Source organism: Bombina bombina, chromosome 6 (assembly GCF_027579735.1).
Source record: "Bombina bombina isolate aBomBom1 chromosome 6, aBomBom1.pri, whole genome shotgun sequence".
NCBI lineage: Eukaryota > Metazoa > Chordata > Amphibia > Anura > Bombinatoridae > Bombina > Bombina bombina.
Genome location: NC_069504.1, coordinates 679,973,459 through 679,994,990, shown reverse-complemented (window position 1 = coordinate 679,994,990; position 21,532 = coordinate 679,973,459). Strand labels below are relative to the sequence as shown.

At 38.4% G+C, this 21,532-nt stretch overlaps 1 long non-coding RNA gene across 1 annotated transcript in view; it reads left to right on the top strand.

Moving 5' to 3' along the window:
* The window catches only part of LOC128662201 (uncharacterized), a 127,614-nt gene extending 108,022 nt beyond the window's left edge, over window positions 1-19,592 (top strand). Inside the window, exon 3 of the long non-coding RNA XR_008402723.1 lies at window positions 19,434-19,592. This is a non-coding gene — a long non-coding RNA (uncharacterized LOC128662201). The remainder of the gene's footprint in view (window positions 1-19,433) is intronic.
* The last annotated feature ends 1,940 nt before the right edge of the window (window positions 19,593-21,532 follow it).

Genomic DNA, 21,532 nt, shown 5'->3' with positions numbered 1-21,532 from the left:
ATAAAGAAAGTGATGTGTGGGTGACTTTGGACGTCATAGTCCTTTATTCATCAATCCCACATGACAAGGGATTGAAAGCAGTGGAATTTTTTCTCATCCACTACTCGAATTTCTCTAAGGAATTCAGAGAATTTGTTTTGAGGGCTGTGACATTCATGCTCACCCATAATTACTCCCGATTTGAAGGCAGGTTCTATCTCCAGAGATGTGGGACAGCTATGGGGCAAAATTTGCTCCATCGTACGCCAACCTTTTTTATGGGTTGGTGGGAGCTGTCCCACATCTTTGGAGATGGAAATATATATATGGATCATATAGCCTTTTTTAAATGCTATATAAACAACCTGCTTTTCATTTGGAGGGGACCAGTTTGTCTACTAAATGACTTTATGGAGAACATCAATAACAATGTTTTTGGTCTTAGATTCACCTTTGATATACAAAAAGAATGTATCAATGATTTAGATCTCACCCTTACAGTGAGTGAACAGGGGCATATCCTTTGTGACATCTATAGGAAACCTATCACCAAAAACATACTCCTTCATGCTAGGAGTTGTCACCCTAAACACGTATCTTTTGCAGAGGCAAAGGGCCAATTAATTAGAGTAAAAATGAATTGTACCCAAGATTCAGGATACAGAGAACAAAGTAAGGTGATGAGAACCCGTTTACAACAGAGTGGATACCCTAAATATATAATAGATAGGGCACAAAAACAGGTGGATCTAGTAGATAGGACGGCTCTCCTATCGAATTCCTCTAAATCACACAAAATTCAAGACAATAAGACATATAACAGAGTCACATTTGTGACAGACTTTAGTAATGAATATAGTGCTATTTGTAAAATAGTCAAGAAACATTTCAACATGCTGTCAGCTGATGACAAATTGGTTAACTGTGGTAATGATGGTCTACGTTGCTCCTACAGGAGATGCAAAACCCTGGGTAATCTCCTTGCTCCAGCTGAATTACCTTGATTGACTCCTTCACAAAGTGGCTCTTAGTTGACCCATAAAGGGATGTATAGATGTGGTAGGTCTAGATGTAGACCTTGTGAAATCTGCATTTTCTCTGAGAGCTTTTGCGCTGAGGTTACAGGAGAGACCTACTTTATAGACACTTGTCTTAACTGTACCGCATCTTACGTCATTTATCTTTTAACCTGCATAGAATGCCATCTTCAATATGTAGGTTTAACCACTACTGATGTAAATACACGTATAAGGAATCACCTTTTAACCATAAAGATAGGAGTACTCCTTTGGTCAAACATTTTACTTGCATACATCAGAAGTGTAACACGACATTCAGATGGCAAATAATTGAACAGATAGGCTACCCCTCGAGGGGAGGAGACAGAGGTAAGATGCTTGGGAAGAGAGAGATGTGTTGGATCTTTAAACTGCGGACACAGGTTTCTACAGACCTCAATTCCGAATATGATTCAAGCAATTATTGGAAATAAGATTATAGCCAGGCATATATATATATATATATATATATATATATATATAGATAGATAGATAGATAGATAGATATCTCTTCCCAACCTGGTTTCCTTATCGCCCTATCAGCATATTTGAGTATCTTTATTTGTACATATTATTTCAAGTGATTACATGTATGCTTTTCTCACATCTATTGCATCTGTAATCTGATATTGTCTCGTAGACCCCGCATATGTGTATAGATCTATGTATTGCCTCCATATATAAGTGTATGCTGCTTTTTCTTTTACTAACCATTCCATTTCATTGTGTGTAAATATATTATGCATTTGTTGATATTGCTCAATTAGTCAATTGTGTTTTAGACATTTCTTAGTCATAAACCCCTGATTTATCAGGGGCTATTGACTTTCAGTGGTCTTTTATACGATATATGGTACGAGTGGGTTTTAATAATATTAAGTATAACCCCACAGTTCTACTAGCTTTATGCCTAATGTAGATACATCCAATAATTTGACACTATTTTAATAGATGTCCAATATTGTCCACAGTTGCATTGGGTGTCACACACTATCTGACTTTTAATATGGTATATATATGTATGTAATTGTGCACAAACTTTGTGTAATCTATCTGATACACCCTCAACATGCATTGATCCATTAAGAGATATATATATATATTACATGAACTTAAGTATAAGAAAGTACACACAGTAGCGCTAAACCTATAAGCTAAATGGTTTTAAAATATCTGGGGCCCGATCCGATATGCAGAGTCGCCCTCAAAAGCCGGCGACGCAGAAATTTGCCCTGGTTTGGTATCACATCACATATACGGCGTAACCTAGAAGTTACGCTCGTATATTTCTGCCTTCGCCCGTAGTTTCCCTTATAAGCACACAAGCACACTACTACCAAGGGAAATCACTCTTCAGAAAGTCCCGCCATGCAGGGACAGAACGAGTAGAGACCCGGCCCTTTTTGCGTTTGATCCTGTGAGGCCGCCGTAGTTCCCTGTCTGCAGAGGGGAACTAAACGGCTTGTGAACCGAGGATCTTGTTTGTCAAGGTAACGTGAATGTAATTATACCCCATCGTACGAATTGTATACTATACGGACTTGTCACACTTTGTTCACACTGGATTTGGATATACCGGACACCCTTTGTGAATATCGACATCCACTTTGGACTGCAGATTGATATCATCTACCCAGGACCTGGGGACAGCAGTCTTTTGGAGTTGTATGCCATGTATCCATGTGAAGGGGGATAAGTTACCTTTTGTTACACATACTGATTGCGTTATGTGCCTGCTTATATTTTTAACTTTGTGAGCTGCCACTTGTTAGATGTGCATTAAATTGATTTCTTTTACTCTACATTTGAGTCTGCGCTTTTCTCCCATTTTTTTCTTTTTAGACTTTATATATATTTTGCATACACACATATATAAAATCCCCTTTTACGTAAACTCTGACATCCTTTAGCTATGATGTTACTTACTGAATATACATTCTTTCACATTTTCTGTGGAATCTTTTATTAAGGTTCAAACATACTTTCATAGCGTAGTTTTTCATTATGCAACTTGGTAACGTACACACCAAAACTGACTGCCATCGGATTGGATAGCAGTCTACCAATTAGCTTAGAGTATTGATCTTAAATTTCAAACACAGGTGTATTTGTCAGCTACAATTACGGTCTTGTGCCGAAACATGTTAGCATACTTGTACTACTTGTACGTGTGCACTGTTTTACATGGACCTCCTAGTTCCGGATAGAACCGAATTTCCGAATTAAAATACTGCCAAATTTCACGAATAAATCCGAATTACTTCGGATTTATTCGGTAAATTCGGATGGCCATGGATTACACTAGTATTGTACAGTATATTAGGTTATATCACTCTGCTATGGGTTACAACTAATATACAGTACATAATACTAGTCTAATCCCACCTAACACTTACCGAAATTCCGAATTTCCGAACCGAATCGAACCGAATCCAGCCGAATTTCTTCGAATCCGAATGAATCCGAAAAGAATCTGAAACAAATCGATTAAAAATTTTCCGAATTAGAATCGATCCGAACCGAACTTCTAAAAATTCTGAATCGATCCGAACCGAACCGAATTTTTTCGCCATGCACATGTCTAGTTTTTTTTATCCTATTGAAATTTGCAATAAAGAAAGAATTTTACTTCACCCTCTGCCTCGGTATATTATCTTTTCTGTTGCCTATACAAGGACCAGGCAAACTGCAGGCTGAGGGAGCTCCCGGACTGCCCCAGATCCAGAGTAAATTACACTTTACTTATTGGTCGAGGATGCCACGTGACCGAACACACCTCCTTCAGCTACACACACGCCGCTGTGGATGCGAGCGGCCCTGAGCGATGGAACTTTAATTTCCTAGAATTGGATTTTGCACATACCCTGGTGTGGTGAGTTTACACGGCTACATGCCGTTGAACATAGACTGCTTTTACATTGTTTTACCACTACTGCTTGTGCACTTTTATTATCCAAGTTACGTTCAAGCTCAGGACTTGTACATAAGGAGAGTGTGTATATATATATAGACATTTACTTCATTGTCTGCATTTGGAAAGTCTGCTGTCAGCTTCCCATTGTCTTGTATACAGACATTATTTAAGGGGCAGCTAAATTTTCAATTGATTTGTAATCCGGTTTAGGATATAAATGTATATCTACCCATTCAGTCTCATTATATATACAGACTCTGCTACACGTGTTTCACCCTACATCACTTGGGGTTTCCTCAGTCACAATTAATCGATTAATTGTGCCTAAGGAAACCCCAAGTGACGTAGGGTGAAACACGTGTAGCAGAGTCTGTATCGGCTGTTTGACGACTTCCATGCTGTCTGGAATTACAGAGTTTTCACTTTAATCTGCACCCAGGAAACCTCTGTGAGTCTCCCTATGTAAGCCATGGACAGTTCTATCATGTACCTATGAAGGGTAAGCAGAGCTTTATGGCCTAGGGGGTGAATACAGTCATCTCAACAGAACAGGTAATACGAAGAAGACGCTGCATGGGATAAGCGCTGTGCAACTTCTCTCCTGTTGTTATGGATTTATCTGTGTATCTGTCCCTTTTTGGCATTAGTCAAACTTACTTTATACTAACGAGTAAGGGTACAGGACAAAGATTTGGATGAGATATGAACACAATCTTATAGCCCCCATAATGGTTAATTACTAGTCCACTGGGACATACTTTACCTGGCCACATAGGGAGTGAAGGAGTGAATTTGGGGATATCTAGTTGCGGTATACTTATATGCAGTTACCGTGTATTCGCAAGTGGCAGCCTCATTTGCAAGGATGTTTTATGTGGAGATTTGCTTTGGTGAACTTATCATATGTGGAGATCTAATTGTCTACTTGCTGGCTTAAAAATCAATTTAATAGTACTCTGGGTACCCCTGTTTCTTGGGTAATGAATGAATTGCATATGCTTATCAACTTTATGACCAATTAATGTGTGTTTTTTTCTTGTTGTACATAATCTTTTTTGCACATCAATTAAATAAATATATATTATTTACCAGTATCCTTAGTAGTGTCTATTTTTGGAGGTTGACGGTTCCTATATTCATTTAATTTATAGGCTTGAATTGGGGTTGCTAGATAAGGTTTACTTGTGGATCTTTTTGTAGTTATATATATATATATACATGCATTATTATTTTTTTCAACCCCCCCCCCCCAACCCGCTTATCTGTCCAGTATTTTTGTCGCAGATACCTGGCAACCCTATGCACAAACATCTCTTAATATGTACAGAAGCTTATTTTTATTTGTTCCAAACTGACAATAGCATAGGAGATAAGATAAAAATATAGAAAAAAAGGCTTTTCAATGGGTGTATTTCTAGACTGCAAAGCAGTGATGTTGCTAAATCACAGTTTAAAATTTTGTTTAAATATTTTTTTGCAATGCAGGAATGAATCTCTAATATATTTAAACAATTGTTTTAAATACACATTAAACATATTTTTCATTTGTGTAAAAATTCAGCTTTGCCCACGTTCGCTGGAGAGGACAATAAGTAACATTTTTAACCTAGGTTTTTTCAATGCTGCAGATTGTCTACCAACTCTTTGGTATGCAGCATTTGCAGGTTGCAGGTTACAGATTTTTTTTGCCTCTCTGGGGAATGTGGGACAATGTACAATTTTTACACAAAAGCTTAAAGGTGTTTAAAAACCATATAAGGTTTTTTGGACAAACTGGAATAGGAGATCTATTGTTTTCCAATGTAAAGTACCTGCTTTGTTTTAAATCTCAAATTAATTCAGCTTTGCTAGCTTAATTTAAAAAAAAATTAAAAAAAAATTATTATTATTATTTGAAAAGCAGGAATGTAAGCTTACAGGCCAGTTTCGATTCAGCACCTGAGTAGCGCTTGCTGATTGGTGGCTATATTTAGCCACCAATTAGCAAGTGATTTAATTAATGCTAACTGAAAAGTCAGTATTGTCTCTGGACAGTAAGGCATATAAGCTTTCATTCATATAATAGTATGCAAAAACATCTGAGGACACGCAGGACCTTCCAACAGAAAAATATTTACATATAATACTGCCTTGATACTTACCCAAGAAAAATAGGAATACTTTAGAGACCATCCCGGAGTTATTTGATGATCATATAACTACTTTAGAAGTAATTTGAACATAATCATAATGCTTGTAAAGTCATCAGCTAAGGTAAAAAAGTCTGAGTGATGACTTCAGAATGATTAGCAGATTACCTTACAGATTACTTCACAAGCATGAACAGCCAGTGAATGACTCTAGAGTCATCTTATTTAAATATTTCAGCCTGTAGGCATACTTTAGGATGGCTTTTAATGAGTAGTCTGGAGTCATAGATTACTTCAGAATGACTCCAGGAAGATCATTCTTTTTGACTAGGGTAGGATTGTGGACATGTGAGTTACATATGATATTAACAGCTTTCATTAGAATTGCTTATCAGTTCGGCTCCCACAGGGTTAGTAAGCCTAGAGGTAGTAAGACCAGGCTAGTAATTTTGCACTCCCCCAGACAGTCATGCTGTATGACTCGATGGTCTGTGGTCCTTAAGATTTGGAGTGAGTGCATTTATATTCTAGCTATGTGGTTGGTTTGATCAGATAATGATGGCCATTACAGGGGGAGCGACATCCCCAGGTGTGTGCCTGGGATGCTCCTCTGGGCACGATGGGCCAAAGAGCTCAAGTTGATGCCCCTGTCTTCAATTGCATAGTAGCTAGGCTCTGCATATGCAAGCCAGGGTCCTGACTAGCTTAGCAGGGATCTTAGTTTTAGGGCCTGGTTGCACCATCTGAGTTGTCCTTTAAGGTTTAATATTAATGCTGGCTTTGTTAATAAAATTGAACTATACAGTCTTTACCCAACTCTGTGCTTGTTTCCATTAAGCTGGAAAATGGTTTTGCGCTAGGTCACAAAACTAAAAAAAATGCTGTTGGAAGCCATAATGCTTATCGAAAGTTTCCGATGGCATGTTCTCCACCATTACTGGCAACCAAAACAAATTAGGTGTCCCATAGAAAATGATAAAAGCTAAAAAGCCCCCCCCAATGGCATCAGGGAACCTTTTGGCTCACGATTGATGCTGTGTCCTTGTATTCTTCTATACCGAATGACAAAGGGGTTGAAGCAATATGTTTCTTTTAAAATATTTTACAGATTATTCTGAATAATTTCAATATTTCATCACCAGAGTTGTGGTTTTTCTGCTAACACATAATTTCTTCAAGCTTGAAGGAATTTTCAATCTGCAAAGGTGTGGTACAGCCATGGGAGCCACATTTGCTCCCTCGTTTGATAACTTGTATCTAGGCTGTTTTTTTCCACATCTTTGCAGATAGAAACCCTTTAAGGTCCCATATTAGGGTATATAAGCATTTAATTGATGACTTCCTCCTTGTCTGGAAGGGGCCTGAGGATATGATACAGCCCTTTGTAGAATGGCTAAACACTAAATGATGTAGGTCTCCAAATAACCTTTGAATATAACAGAGAACAGATTAAATAAAAGGATTAGAGAATGGCAAGCTAACTTTGGGGGTGTTTTGGAAACCCAGATCAGGAAACACACTTCTTCATGGGAAGAGCTGGTACCCTATGCAGTGGCCAGGGGACAGTTTACCCGGGTAAAACCAAACTGCTCAGATGATAGGGATTATTATAATGAGGTAAACAAGCTTGACACTAGGTTGAAAGAAAGGTAATATCCACTCAGGGATATTAAGAAAGCTAGATTGGCAGTTCAATCACGCTTGAGGGAGAGATTACTATCTGCTTACTATCTGATACCAAAAACCATGAAAAAGAGTTTGTGGGAGTAACTCTTTTAACTGGCTACAGCGCTCAATACTATAATATCTGTCAAATCATTTGTAAACATTTCCCATTACTAGCAGCAGATGACTGGGGCTAGTTAAAGAAGGACTCAGGTGTGCTTACAAGAAAACCCAACTTTGAGGTCCATATTGTCACCAACTCCCTGAAGACTTTTCTGTTCAGGGAAGCCTACCACCCAACTCAATAATAAATTAATTTCACTTACCTAACATTTTCCTCATCTAACTCTGTATTAACATCTTTCTCAATCTTGCAGTCCTCACCTCCTGTTTTTCAACCTCCTACCCTTCTAGATTGTAAGTTCCCATGGGAATAGGGCCCTCAATCCCTCCTGTATGTGTTTGTAAATTTTGTCTTGTATTGTTTTATTTAAATGAATTGTATCCATGGACAGCGCTGCGGAATATGTTGGCGCTTAATAAATAAAGTATTATAATAATAATAATAATAATAATAATAATAATAATAATAATAACTCAATTGAAACCCAAGCAAATCACCTTTAATTCATGGCATGTATAGATGTGGTCACAATAAATGCAAACCTTGCGATTATTTTCTATTGACCAAAAGTTTCAGCTTTATGGTTACAAATAAAACATATAGGATAGAATCTTGTTTGAATTGCACTTCACAACTAATGATATTTATCTAATTGGCTGTACTGAGTGTAGGATCCAATATGTAGGCCTAACGACCAGAGATGTTAATACCAGGATGAGAGAGCATCTATCCTCATTTAACACAAACAGATCCTCCACTCCCTTGGTCCAGCATTTTGCACTCAAACATACAAGGAGTGCAGAATTATTAGGCAAGTTGTATTTTTGAGGATTAATTTTATTATTGAACAACAACCATGTTCTCAATGAACCCAAAAAACTCATTAATATCAAAGCTGAATAGTTTTGGAAGTAGTTTTTAGTTTGTTTTTAGTTATAGCTATTTTAGGGGGATATCTGTGTGTGCAGGTGACTATTACTGTGCATAATTATTAGGCAACTTAACAAAAAACAAATATATACCCATTTCAATTATTTATTTTTACCAGTGAAACCAATATAACATCTCAACATTCACAAATATACATTTCTGACATTCAAAAACAAAACAAAAACAAATCAGTGACCAATATAGCCACCTTTCTTTGCAAGGACACTCAAAAGCCTGCCATCCATTAATTCTGTCAGTGTTTTGATCTGTTCACCATCAACATTGCGTGCAGCAGCAACCACAGCCTCCAAGACACTGTTCAGAGAGGTGTACTGTTTTCCCTCATTGTAAATATCACATTTGATGATGGACCACAGGTTCTCAATGGGGTTCAGATCAGGTGAACAAGGAGGCCATGTCATTAGATTTTCTTCTTTTATACCCTTTCTTGCCAGCTACGCTGTGGAGTACTTGGACGCGTGTGATGGAGCATTGTCCTGCATGAAAATCATGTTTTTCTTGAAGGATGCAGACTTCTTCCTGTACCACTGCTTGAAGAAGGTGTCTTCCAGAAACTGGCAGTAGGACTGGGAGTTGAGATTGACTCCATCCTCAACCCGAAAAGGCCCCACAAGCTCATCTTTGATGATACCAGCCCAAACCAGTACTCCACCTCTACCTTGCTGGCGTCTGAGTCGGAGCTCTCTGCCCTTTACCAATCCAGCCACGGGCCCATCCATCTGGCCCATCAAGACTCACTCTCATTTCATCAGTCCATAAAACCTTAGAAAAATCAGTCTTGAGATATTTCTTGGCCCAGTCTTGACGTTTCAGCTTGTGTGTCTTGTTCAGTGGTGGTCATCTTTCAGCCTTTCTTACCTTGGCCATGTCTCTGAGTATTGCACACCTTGTGCTTTTGGGCACTCCAGTGATGTTGCAGCTCTGAAATATGGCCAAACTGGTGGCAAGTGGCATCTTGGCAGCTGCACGCTTGACTTTTCTCAGTTCATGGGCAGTTATTTTGCGCCTTGGTTTTTCCACACGCTTCTTGCGACCCTGTTGACTATTTTGAATGAAACGCTTGATTGTTCGATGATCACTCTTCAGAAGCTTTGCAATTTTAAGAGTGCTGCATCCCTCTGCAAGATATCTCACTATTTTTTACTTTTCTGAGCCTGTCAAGTCCTTCTTTTGACCCATTTTGCCAAAGGAAAGGAAGTTGCCTAATAATTATGCACACCTGATATAGGGTGTTGATGTCATTAGACCACACCCCTTCTCATTACAGAGATGCACATCACCTAATATGCTTAATTGGTAGTAGGCTTTCAAGCCTATACAGCTTGGAGTAAGACAACATGCATAAAGAGGATGATGTGGTCAAAATACTCATTTGCCTAATAATTCTGCACTCCCTGTAATGTCGATTTGAAATTATTTAAATAGTGTGCCATTGAAAAAGTACATAGACTGAATAGAGGTGGGAATCTGGATTCGTTGTTGGCTAAACGTGAGGCATATTAGATCTTCACTCTTGACACCAAAGTCCCAAAAGGATTAAACTTCAGATATGATATAATTAACTTTTAGGAGTAATCAACATGGTCCCTTCCGCTCTAAATTGAAGCTGGCATAGTTTCCTTTGGCCCTACTTTTTGTATATACACAGTTTCCATTTGTATGACGTATCTTTACAATTACATATATGTATGTCTTGTAAATTTCACATTTTTTCTATGAACTTAACAGAGCAAATCTCCATATAAATAATTACTCATATGTGTGTTCTTTGATCATATGTGTACTATATAATATTATAATATATTTTATTATATTGGGTTACTTGCATAGAGTTTGATTTGCATGTTTAATACCCTTATAGGTTTTCATTATCCCTATATATATCTTTCCTTATCTATTTATCTAGTCTGCAAGAATCGCTATCATATCTTACTCCGCATATGGATAACAGGTTTCGGATATAAATATATATATTTTTTGTGTTAAGATCGTACCTTATGCTTATTCAGTTGATGATTCTACAACTTTTCTGCTACTAATTTTGTTAATTTGTTGTTATTTTTGTTACCATTTTGCATTTTTCCTGCAACGTCACTGTATCATTTTTAATATTTCCTTAGTGCTTTAGGCAGGATTAGGCAAGCCTTCTATATATGATTGGTCTATTTTGTGTGTGTGTGGGGGGGGGGGGTGGCTTCTTTTACCATTAAAAATTATGTTACGTTTTTATGTAAATGTGTTCCCTATCAGGCTATGATTATGGCTAGGAGCCTAAATGCGTAAGCTGGTTGTGCTGCGCTAGCCGCTATGTGTGTCTATATGCTGTGACCTCAATCTTTTAATTGATTTAATAACTATTATTAATAATTATTATTATTTAAGTCACATTCTCCTTTCTTTATAGGGTTACCATAACAACAAACTTGTTATGGTGCGATTTTAGAGATCCGGCATCAGATGGAAGTGTTAACACAGCGTTAACTTACATATAGACTAAAAGAATGACTGCTTGCATTGCACTAAATATTTCAATGGAAACCTAATGCTAAAATGGAGCCGTAAACTACTTTAGCTGTCAGCAACTTCGGTAGTTTACCGCTCCATTTTTAACGACTTAATAAAAACAAGCCCTCTCTGTTGTTAATGTGTTATTTATGTGATGTCATTTTGTTGTATGGGTGTTTATGACAGCACTGAAATCAATGAATAGGCGTATAATCCCTTATGCACTTGCTTGAGAAAATTAAAATAAATAAATAAGAATGGGACTGATTGATAGATTTTAAATAAATACAGCAAATTGTTTCATTTTAACAATATTTCTTGATTTTACTTGACTTACAAAACATTATTTGCATCCAAGCGTAAAAAGAGACACATTATATGAGTTGGGAAATATTAATTTATGAGAACACAGCTTATATTAAAAAATAATCAAAAAGTCAGTGAAGGTACACATACTACAGATTTTCTAAAGTAATGATGAAGTTAATGAATTTAGAATGTTCAGAAAAAGAGTTGTACATGTTTCAAAGTTGCTAGAATTTGAATGAAAACACACATATTATATTCATTAAAGAGTTCTTAAACTTTCTTTATTTTGCTATGAAAATGTAAAGGAGTAACATACACATTGGGCCTGATATTCATAACCTGGCTGACATTGAGAGAAATCACACACAATCTTTTTTTTTTTTTAGTCCTTGTATTGTAATGTAGCAGTCTCTGTTTCACATAAATAACACTATATAGCAACATAATCATGTCTCAAGACGAGACTTCTTAGAATATCTCACCTGAGCAGCGAAGTTTTGAATATCAGGCCCACTGAAGACTGTTGTCTTGCTATAGGAGAACATATCAGTCAAAGGTAACAAATTTAAAAACAAATAAACTCCTTGTTTGCTACAGCTGCTTTTCAATAGCCTAACTCCACACATTATTTGACTTATAAGGAGAAGCTAGTCAGCGATTGTTACTGGAGTAGACACAGCCAGCCATTTTGTGAGCAACATTGAATTGTTTTACAGTTATTATTTCCACTGAAGCTATACTTGACAGATATGAGGGATGGCTAGCATTGAGAAGTCTAGTGTGTATTTACAGTTCTGAAACTTAAAAACACTCGCCTACATTACGAGTCTTGCGTTAGCCTTAAAAAGCAGCATTGAGAGGTCCCAACATGCTTTTCCTAATGCTGGTATTACGAGTCTGACAGGTACAGGTGTACCGCTCACTTTTCTTCCGCGACTTGAGGCTACCGCAAATCCCCTTACGTAAATTGCGTATCCTATCTTTTTAATGGGATTTGCCTAACGCTGGCATTACGAGTCTTGGAAGAAGTGAGCGGTAGACCCTCTCCTGTCAAGACTTCTACCGCATTTAAAAGTCAGTAGTTAAGAGTTTTATGGGCTAACGCCGGAACATAAAGCTCTTAACTAAAGTGCTAAAAGTACACTAACACCCATAAACTACCTATTAACCCCTAAACCGAGCCCCCCCACATCAGAAACACTTTAATACATATATTAACCCCTAATCTGCTGATCGGACATCGCTGCCACTTTAATAAATATATTAACCCCTAAACTGCCGCACTCCCGCCTCGCAAACACTAGTTAAATTTTATTAACCCCTAATCTGCGATCCCTAACATCGCTGACACTTACTTACATTTATTAACCCCTAATCTGCCACCCCCAACGTCACCGGTACTACATTAAAGGTATTAACCCCTAAACCTAAGTCTAAACCTAACCCTAACCCCCCTAACTTAAATATAATTTTAAATAATCTAAATAAAATTACTACAATTAAATAAATTAATCATATTTAAAACTAAATACTTCCAGATAAAATAAACCCTAAGCTAGCTACAATATAACTAATATTTACATTGTAGCTATCTTAGGATTTATATTTATTTTACAGGCAAGTTTGTATTTATTATTTAACTATTTAATAACTTCCTAGTTAAAATAAATACAAAAGTACCTGTAAAATAAATCCTAACCTAAGTTACAATTACACCTAACACTACACTATAATTAAAGTAATCACCTAAACTAAAAACAATTAATTACAATTAAATTAAATAAACTAAATTACGAAAAAAAACAAACACTAAATTATAGAAAAAAAAAAAGAATTACAAGAATTTTAAACTAATTACACCTATTCTAATCCCCCTAATAAATTAAAAAAGCCCCCCAAAATAATAAAAATCCCTACCCTACACTAAATTACAAATAGCCCTTAATAGGGCCTTTTGCGGGGCATTGCCCCAAAGTAATCAGCTGTTTCACCTGAAAAAAAAAAATACAATACCCCCCAACATTAAAACTCACCACCTACACACCCAACGCTACTCTAAAACCCACCCAATCCCCCCTTAAAAAAAAAACTAAGACTACCCCCTTGAAGATCACCCTACCTTGAGCCGTCTTCACCCAGCCGGGCACAAGTGGACCTCCAGAGGGGCAGAAGTCTTCATCCGATCCAGACAGAAAAGGTCCTCCAAGCAGCAGAAGTCTTCATCCAGACGGCATCTTCTATCTTCATCCATCCGGAGCGGAGCGGATACATCTTCAATCCAGCCGACACAGAGCCATCCTCTTCCATCGACGTCCTAACGAAGAATGAAGGTTCCTTTAAATGACGTCATCCAAAATGGCGTCCCTTGAATTCTGATTGGCTGATAGGATTCTATCAGCCAATCGGAATTAAGGTAGGAAAAATCCTATTGGCTGATTCAATCAGCCAATTGGATTGAGCTCGCATTCTATTGGCTGATTGGAACAGCCAATAGAATGCAAGCTCAATCCTATTGGCTAATCCAATCAGCCAATTGGATTGAACTTTAATCCTATTGGCTGATTGGATCAGCCAATAGGATTTTTCCTACCTTAATTCTGATTGACTGATAGAATCCTATCAGCCAATCGGTATTCAAGGGACGCCATCTTGGATGACGTCATTTAAAGGAACCTTAATTCTTCCTTAGGATGTCGATGGAAGAGGATTTGTAATTTAGTGTAGGGTAGGGAATTTTATTATTTTGGGGGGCTTTTTTAATTTATTAGGGGGATTAGAATAGGTGTAATTAGTTTACAATTCTTGTAATTCTTTTTTTTTTTCCTGTAATTCAGTGTTTTGTTTTTTTCGTAATTTAGTTTATTTAATTTAATTGTAATTAATTGTATTTAGTTTAGGTAATTACTTTAATTATAGTGTAGTGTTAGGTGTAATTGTAACAGGTTAGGATTTATTTTACAGGTACTTTTGTATTTATTTTAACTAGGAAGTTATTAAATTGTAAATAACTATTTAATAACTATTGTAACTAGTTAAAATAAATACAAAGTTGCCTGTAAAATAAATATAAATCCTAAGCTAGCTACAATGAAATTATTAGTTATATTGTAGCTAGCTTAGGGTTTATTTTATCGGTAAGTATTTAGTTTTAAATAGGATTAATTTATTTAATGATGGTAAATTTATTTTGTTTACTGGGGCTGCATTAGAAGCTGGACACTGCTTTTTTGCAGGTGTTAGTTTTTTTTTCCAGCCAGCTCAGCCCCATTGTTTCCTATGGGGAAATTGTGCACGAGCATGTTTAGCCAGCTCACTGCTGACTTAAGCAACGCTGGTATTGAGGTGAGATGTGGAGCAAAATTTTGCTCTATGCTATTGCTCACCTTTTTGCGGATAATGCCAGGTTTTAGAAAAACCTGTAATACCAGTGTTGTCTTAAGGGAACGGTGGGAAAAAAAGGCTCGCTAGCCCCGCAAGCCTTATCGACAAAAAATCATAATCTAGCCGACTGTTTTCCGAACTAGATTACATGAAAAGGAGACACAGTAAAGGGACACTAAACCTAATTTTTTTTCTTTCATTATTCAGATAGAGCATGCAATTTTAAGCAACTTTATTATTTAAAAAGCAGGAATGTGATGCATAGGAGCCGGACCATTTTTAGTTGAGAACCTGGGTTATGCTTGCTTATTGATGGGTAAATGTAAGCCTCCAATAAGCAAGCACTATCCATGGTGCTGAACCTAAAACGGCTGGCTGCTAAGATTCAAATTCCTGCTTTTAAACTAAAGATAGCAAGAGAACGAAGAAAAATTTATAATAGGAGTAAATTAGAAAGTTTCTTAAAATGTCATGCTCTATCTGAATAATGCAATGTTGTTTAACAATTAACATAGAATTAAACATTTTACAGTACAATCTCAATGTTTTTATTGTCCCTTTCCATTTAAGCTATACCTCAAATTTAAAAATTGGATCAACCTAAAATTTTGCAAATTGATTATGTATATTTATTTCAGTCCTTGGTCTTATGCCTAAAATCCTGTTTATATGATACAATAATCACTAATATTTTAATGAGTTTTCAGCATGACAAATATAGAATCATGTAGTGGATTGTTGCTAGAACAGTGTTGCATGGCAACAAACACAAACTGCGCTCTTTCAAATACACACAAATATATGTACATATATTTTGGTAATATGGTTTAATAGGTTTGATTTACCCTAAATACGGTGTGTCTAAATATAGACAAAAAATATGCTATTAAATGCATATGCTCAAGTATACCTTTTGGGCAGGGTGAGAGGGGCACCATTCATTGGCTATGTGTTTTTGGGGGCCACACACTGGCCCATAGTTATCAAGGTCTGTCGGACCTGATCCGACAGTGCGGATCAGGTCCGACAGACCTCGCTGAATACGGCGAGCAATACGCTCGCCGTATTCAGCATTGCACCAGCAGCTCACAAGAGCTGCTGGTGCAACGCCGCCCCCTGTAGACTCTGGGGGGGCCAATCAACCCAATCGTACTCCATCGGGATGATTTCCGGCGATATCTGTCCGCCTGCTCAGAGCAGGCGGACAGGTTATGGAGCAGCCGTCTTAGTGACCGCTGCTTCATAACTGCTGTTTCTGGCGAGCCTACAGGCTCGCCAGAAACACGGGGCATCAAGCTCCATTCGGAGCTTGATACATATGCCCCACTGTCTTTAAGTTGAAGGTTTAAGAAGGTACAATGTACATTTTGCATTTAGTTTATGAAGTAGTGTTTATAGTATCAGGTGGTTTTAGTGCTATTTTTTTAGATAGGACACACTAAATGTTGGGACAGGGGTAGGGCATACAGGAAGAGGAGAATAAGTGGGCTGGACAGATGTTAAGGGTGGCCCTGCATATACACATTTAGTTTATTAAAAAAATATTTTTGTTTGCATTCTTATAAATGTATGTGTGTATATATATATATATATATATATATATATATATACACAGAAATATAATTTTGCAGATTTAGTCTGTAGAAGAGGTATTCCTTATCACTTTAATATGGCTCAGCAGCATATTGCATTGCTTTTTAAATATAGCACAAATTTAAGAAATCTTCTTAATGGCAAAACTGCTATTTGTTAACAGATGGGCCACTGCAGTAGAAATCCTAGTATTATGCTTTTAAGATATTTTTAATTTGTAAAATTTGTATACAACATTCAAATCTCAGCCACACGTTGTGCACTGAAAACATCAAACAATATAAAAGCAATTTTTTAAACAAGAGATGAATAAGTACATTGATCATTGTTAAATAGTTTGCTATACTGTAGAGTGCGTAAACTGTGTTTTCCTCAGTTGCTTGTTTAAAATGACACTGAACAGCACTAAGGCTGTTGTTTATTTGGCAATTCTAAAAATGTATTTCACTTTTAAAGCTTTCTAATTGCCATAAAGTTAGCATCTGTACACAGATTAACATATGGAACATAAGTATCCAGCTGAGAGTCTTCTGTAAATTCCACCCATATGGCTTCCAAGAAAATTAAAAAAATAAAAAGATAATTCTATGGCACCTTTTTACAAGACATTTGGGAAGTTACATCAAACACTGCTCACTGGATAAGTTTTGTCGTCAGAAAAACCTATACTAAAGACATTTGGGAATTAATACTTAATTAGTGTTTCCTGATATTTTGTTGATCTCTCCCAAGAAAGCATTTAAAAATAAACACAAAATAACGTAACTGTCTTGGGAGCAAGTTCAACAAAAACCACTGGCTCCATTACATATACGGAGCAGGCTTCGGCGCAAGCGTTGAAACCCACGCCGCCTGTAATTTCACCTCGCACATCGGGGTATTACATATACTGCACCGTTAGATGCTAGATTGGCGTAAGTAGGAAAAACTGGCGATCTTCTGAAATGTGCGCAAATAAACATTTTAGTTGTCGCAAGTATCTTACGCCAGTCTTGTACACTTACACATATTCTTACATATTGCACGCATTGCATACATACATATACAAACACACAACACTTTTTTTTCTAACACCTCACACATATTTTATTTGAGTTTTACAGTGTGATAGGCTGAGTGTTTGGTTGTGATTGTGTGTGATTGAACTGGGAGTGTGTGTGTGATTTAGTGTGAGGATGGCAGGGAGAGGTAGGGAGGAGGGGAGGAGGGGAGAGTAGTGGCAGGGAGAGGAGTATTGGAGAGGACAGGGCGAGCAGTGGGGTCCCCATCAGGGAGTAAGTGGAGTGGGGAGAGGGAGAGCCAGAAGGGATGATGGGAGGGAAGATGCCAGAGAGCCCCAAAAAGAAGGCATGACCAGGAGAGGAACAGAGGGTGCACATGGGGACAGAAGGGGGGAGGAGGGAGAGGATAAGGAGGAACCCACACCAGGGACATCACATGGAGGAAGCCAAGTGGCCATGGAGGATGAGAGGCTGAGATGTCCCAACTTCTCATTTGCGGAAAATGTTGCCCTTGTCCGGGCCATCATGGACAATTACAGTGCCCTCTTCAGGCAGGAGAAGGGCAAAGGCATTGACAAAAAGAGAAAAATGGCATGGTTGGCGGTAGAGGATGCCGTCAACAGTGTGGCCCCGCAGAGGAGGACTGTTGAGGGAGGGCCTGAAAAAGCACTGGAATGACTGCAAGAGGCGGGTTAAAGAAAAGATGTGTCAGGAAGCTATGCCAGAAGGGAACAGGCAGTGGTCCATCCCTGGATATAGAGTATAATACCTGGCAGGAGATGATACACAGGTCCCTGAGTATCACAGCAGTCTGTGGACTTCCAGGGGCTCGTGACTTAGGGGCTGCAACCACAGCACAGCATGCTGGTGAGTAACATCCCACTCAACATTATTATATGTATTTGAGATATAACATCCATTATTATCACACATTCATGTACACAATGAGGAGCATGGTATTTGGCATACTAACAAAAACATCTACAATTATACTTGACATTACTGCTACTTAACACAATGCAGTTTATGATATGAGGTGGAATAGTGCAATACTAACACATGTTTCAGAGTAACACAGGCCACAAGCCACATGTAAATGTATGCCCACATGGACATATACTGTATCTGACTGTACTAATAAGAAGAGAGTCTAGGGAGTGCCTCAAAGTGGGCAGAGGATAATTTAGTTGTGGTTGTTTAATAAAATTGAGGTGATATGTGTTGATAATTAACAGATTTATTAACACACAGAGAATAGAATACAAGATGAAATAGTGACCAGTAAGAAATTTCCCGGTATAAAAATATCACATAAAATAAGTCATAAAAATATTGCATAAAAATTAGTCATAAAAATATTCATGGATCCATGTTACATAAAAATTAAAATCAATACATACCCATAATAGACAAAATGTGCTATGCCTCGGTTAGGAGGGATAGTATGACAACAGATAATATTCTTAAAAAACAGTCCTTAAATGTCCTAAGTAATCTTGTTTGGACAATCTAAAGTGGCAATCTTAAATGTCTACTGAATTAGCTTGTAGTTAGTCAGTGTATATGCGTTTCCGCATGCAATATGAGTGTTCCCTGATTAACAGGTTATGGGTGGTATTCCAAGTCTTCAAAGGCTACCCAGTACTATAGAAAGCTCCTGAATAAAGTCTCTCCTGTGGGAAAAGTGATGTGCAAAAAGTTGATGTGACGGTGTCCAAAATGTGTCTCAACAATAATGCAAAAATAGTGAGAAAGACAATGCGATATAAAAGATGAAAAAATGAAAAATGTGCTAATCCCTCTCATCCTTTGACTCCTCCACAGAACCTCCTGTCACGAGGATGCAAACATCCATGACACCACCACCAGTCTTCAGGCAACCGCAAGAACAGTATGCTCCCAGGCATGAGCATGCCACTGCCATTGACATATAACCCCTGGCAAGATTCCTGGCCAGAGCAATATCCTTCCTTTGGCTTTGAGGGGGAGCCAAGATAGCCACAAAGGGTCCATGTATTTACCACCCCCCCGCCACAACACAATCTCATGTCAGTCATGGATTTTACCCACAAACTATGTCACAAGAAGTGCCAATTAGAGAGGCTGAGTGGTCACACACTGGTCATCAGTGGGACTATCAATCAACCATGAGAGTTCCCCCATCCTTATCCATTGGACGACCTCCCCCATCCTCATCCATTGGATGACCTCCCCCATCCTCATCCATTGGACGAGCTCCCCCATCCTCATCCATTGGACAAGCTCCCGCATTCTCATCCATGGCACGACCTCCCCCATCCTCATCCATTGGATGAGCTCCACCATCTGCAGATGGAAATATATCTGAAACTACAGCTGCACCTCAAGCACCAGTAGATACAGCTGAACCTACCCCACGAGCACCAGTAGATGCAGCTGAACCTGCCCCACAAGCACAAGCAGATGCAGCTGAACCTGCCCCACAAGCACAAGCAGATGCAGCTGAACCTGCCCCACAAGCACAAGCAGATGCAGCTGAACCTGCCCCACAAGCACAAGCAGATGCAGCTGAACCTGTTCCACAAGCACAAGCAGATGCAGCTGAACATTCCCCACAAGCAACTAGAAGCCCTGTTGCTCAATACCCTGTGGATGCATTGGCCTCTATTTAACAAGGTCTGGTTGACCTGATCCGACAGTGCGGATCAGGTCCGCCAGACCTCGCTGAATGCAGAGAGCAATACCCTCTCCGTATTCAGCATTGCACAAGCAGCTCTTATGAGCTGTTGGTGCAACGCCGCCCCCTGCAGGCTCGTGGCCAATGGGCCTCCAGCAGGGGGTGTCAATCAACCCGATCGTACTTTCCGGCGATGTCTGTCCGCCTACTCAGAACAGGCAGACAGGTTATGGAGCAGTGGTCTTTGTGACCGCTGCTTCATAACTGCTGTTTCTGGCGAGGCTGAAGACTCGCCAGAAACACGTGCCGTCAAGCTCCTTTCGGAGCTTGATAGATAGGCCCCATTGTATTCTCCCCTGGGTGAGGAATACATTGCATTCCAGAGGAGGCTCATAACAAGCACTGAGAGCATACAAAGAGGCCAAGCGAGGTTCTTCAGGAGGCAAGAGAGGTTCATCAGGAGCCAAGAGAGGATACAACAACATAGCCTAGAGCTGCAGCGGGACATGGCAGCATTGTTAAGTGCAAGTGTTCAGAACCAGTAACAGATGATGCAAATTCTGTCTGATATGCAGATGCAGATGGACAATAGATGGAGAGAACAAAATAAACTCTTGGGTGTGTTGGTTGAGCACTTTACACACCAGCAGGACACTGCCTCCAGCCTATCATCTGTGGCCAGCACACCAGCAGAAACTCCAGAATCTTCTAAAACCAGGAAAACAAGGAAATCCACTGCAGACACCTCAGCTCCCTCAACCAAGAAGCCTAAAAATAAATAAATATGATTATAGTTCACCATAAACCTTGTCCTCTGTTATTTACCATGTCATTGTCATACACATTCATGTAAGGTGTGTTTTACTACACTAATATTGTTGAAACATATAATATGACCTGTGTGGAAATGGCAATAACAACAGGTAATATTATCATGTTTATAACATATTCTTGAACTATAACTTACATCCACAATAGTTGTTTATGCATATAGTAATATTCACTTCTAAGATGTAAATCAATGTATCTCACATCCAATATAAATTGGCACATGGGTATATATAATACTGATGTTACTGATAGGTGTGCATTATCAGGTGTTTTAAGGCTGCAGGTGAGAGGTTGTGTTGTTTGTGATTTGTTTGACACAATTGCAATGAGGTGGCCTTCAAGGTCTTAGAAATTATCATATGAGCCATCCTAGGTTTATCTTTCAACTAAGAATACCAAGAGCACAAAGAATTAAATTGGAAAGTTGTTTGAAATG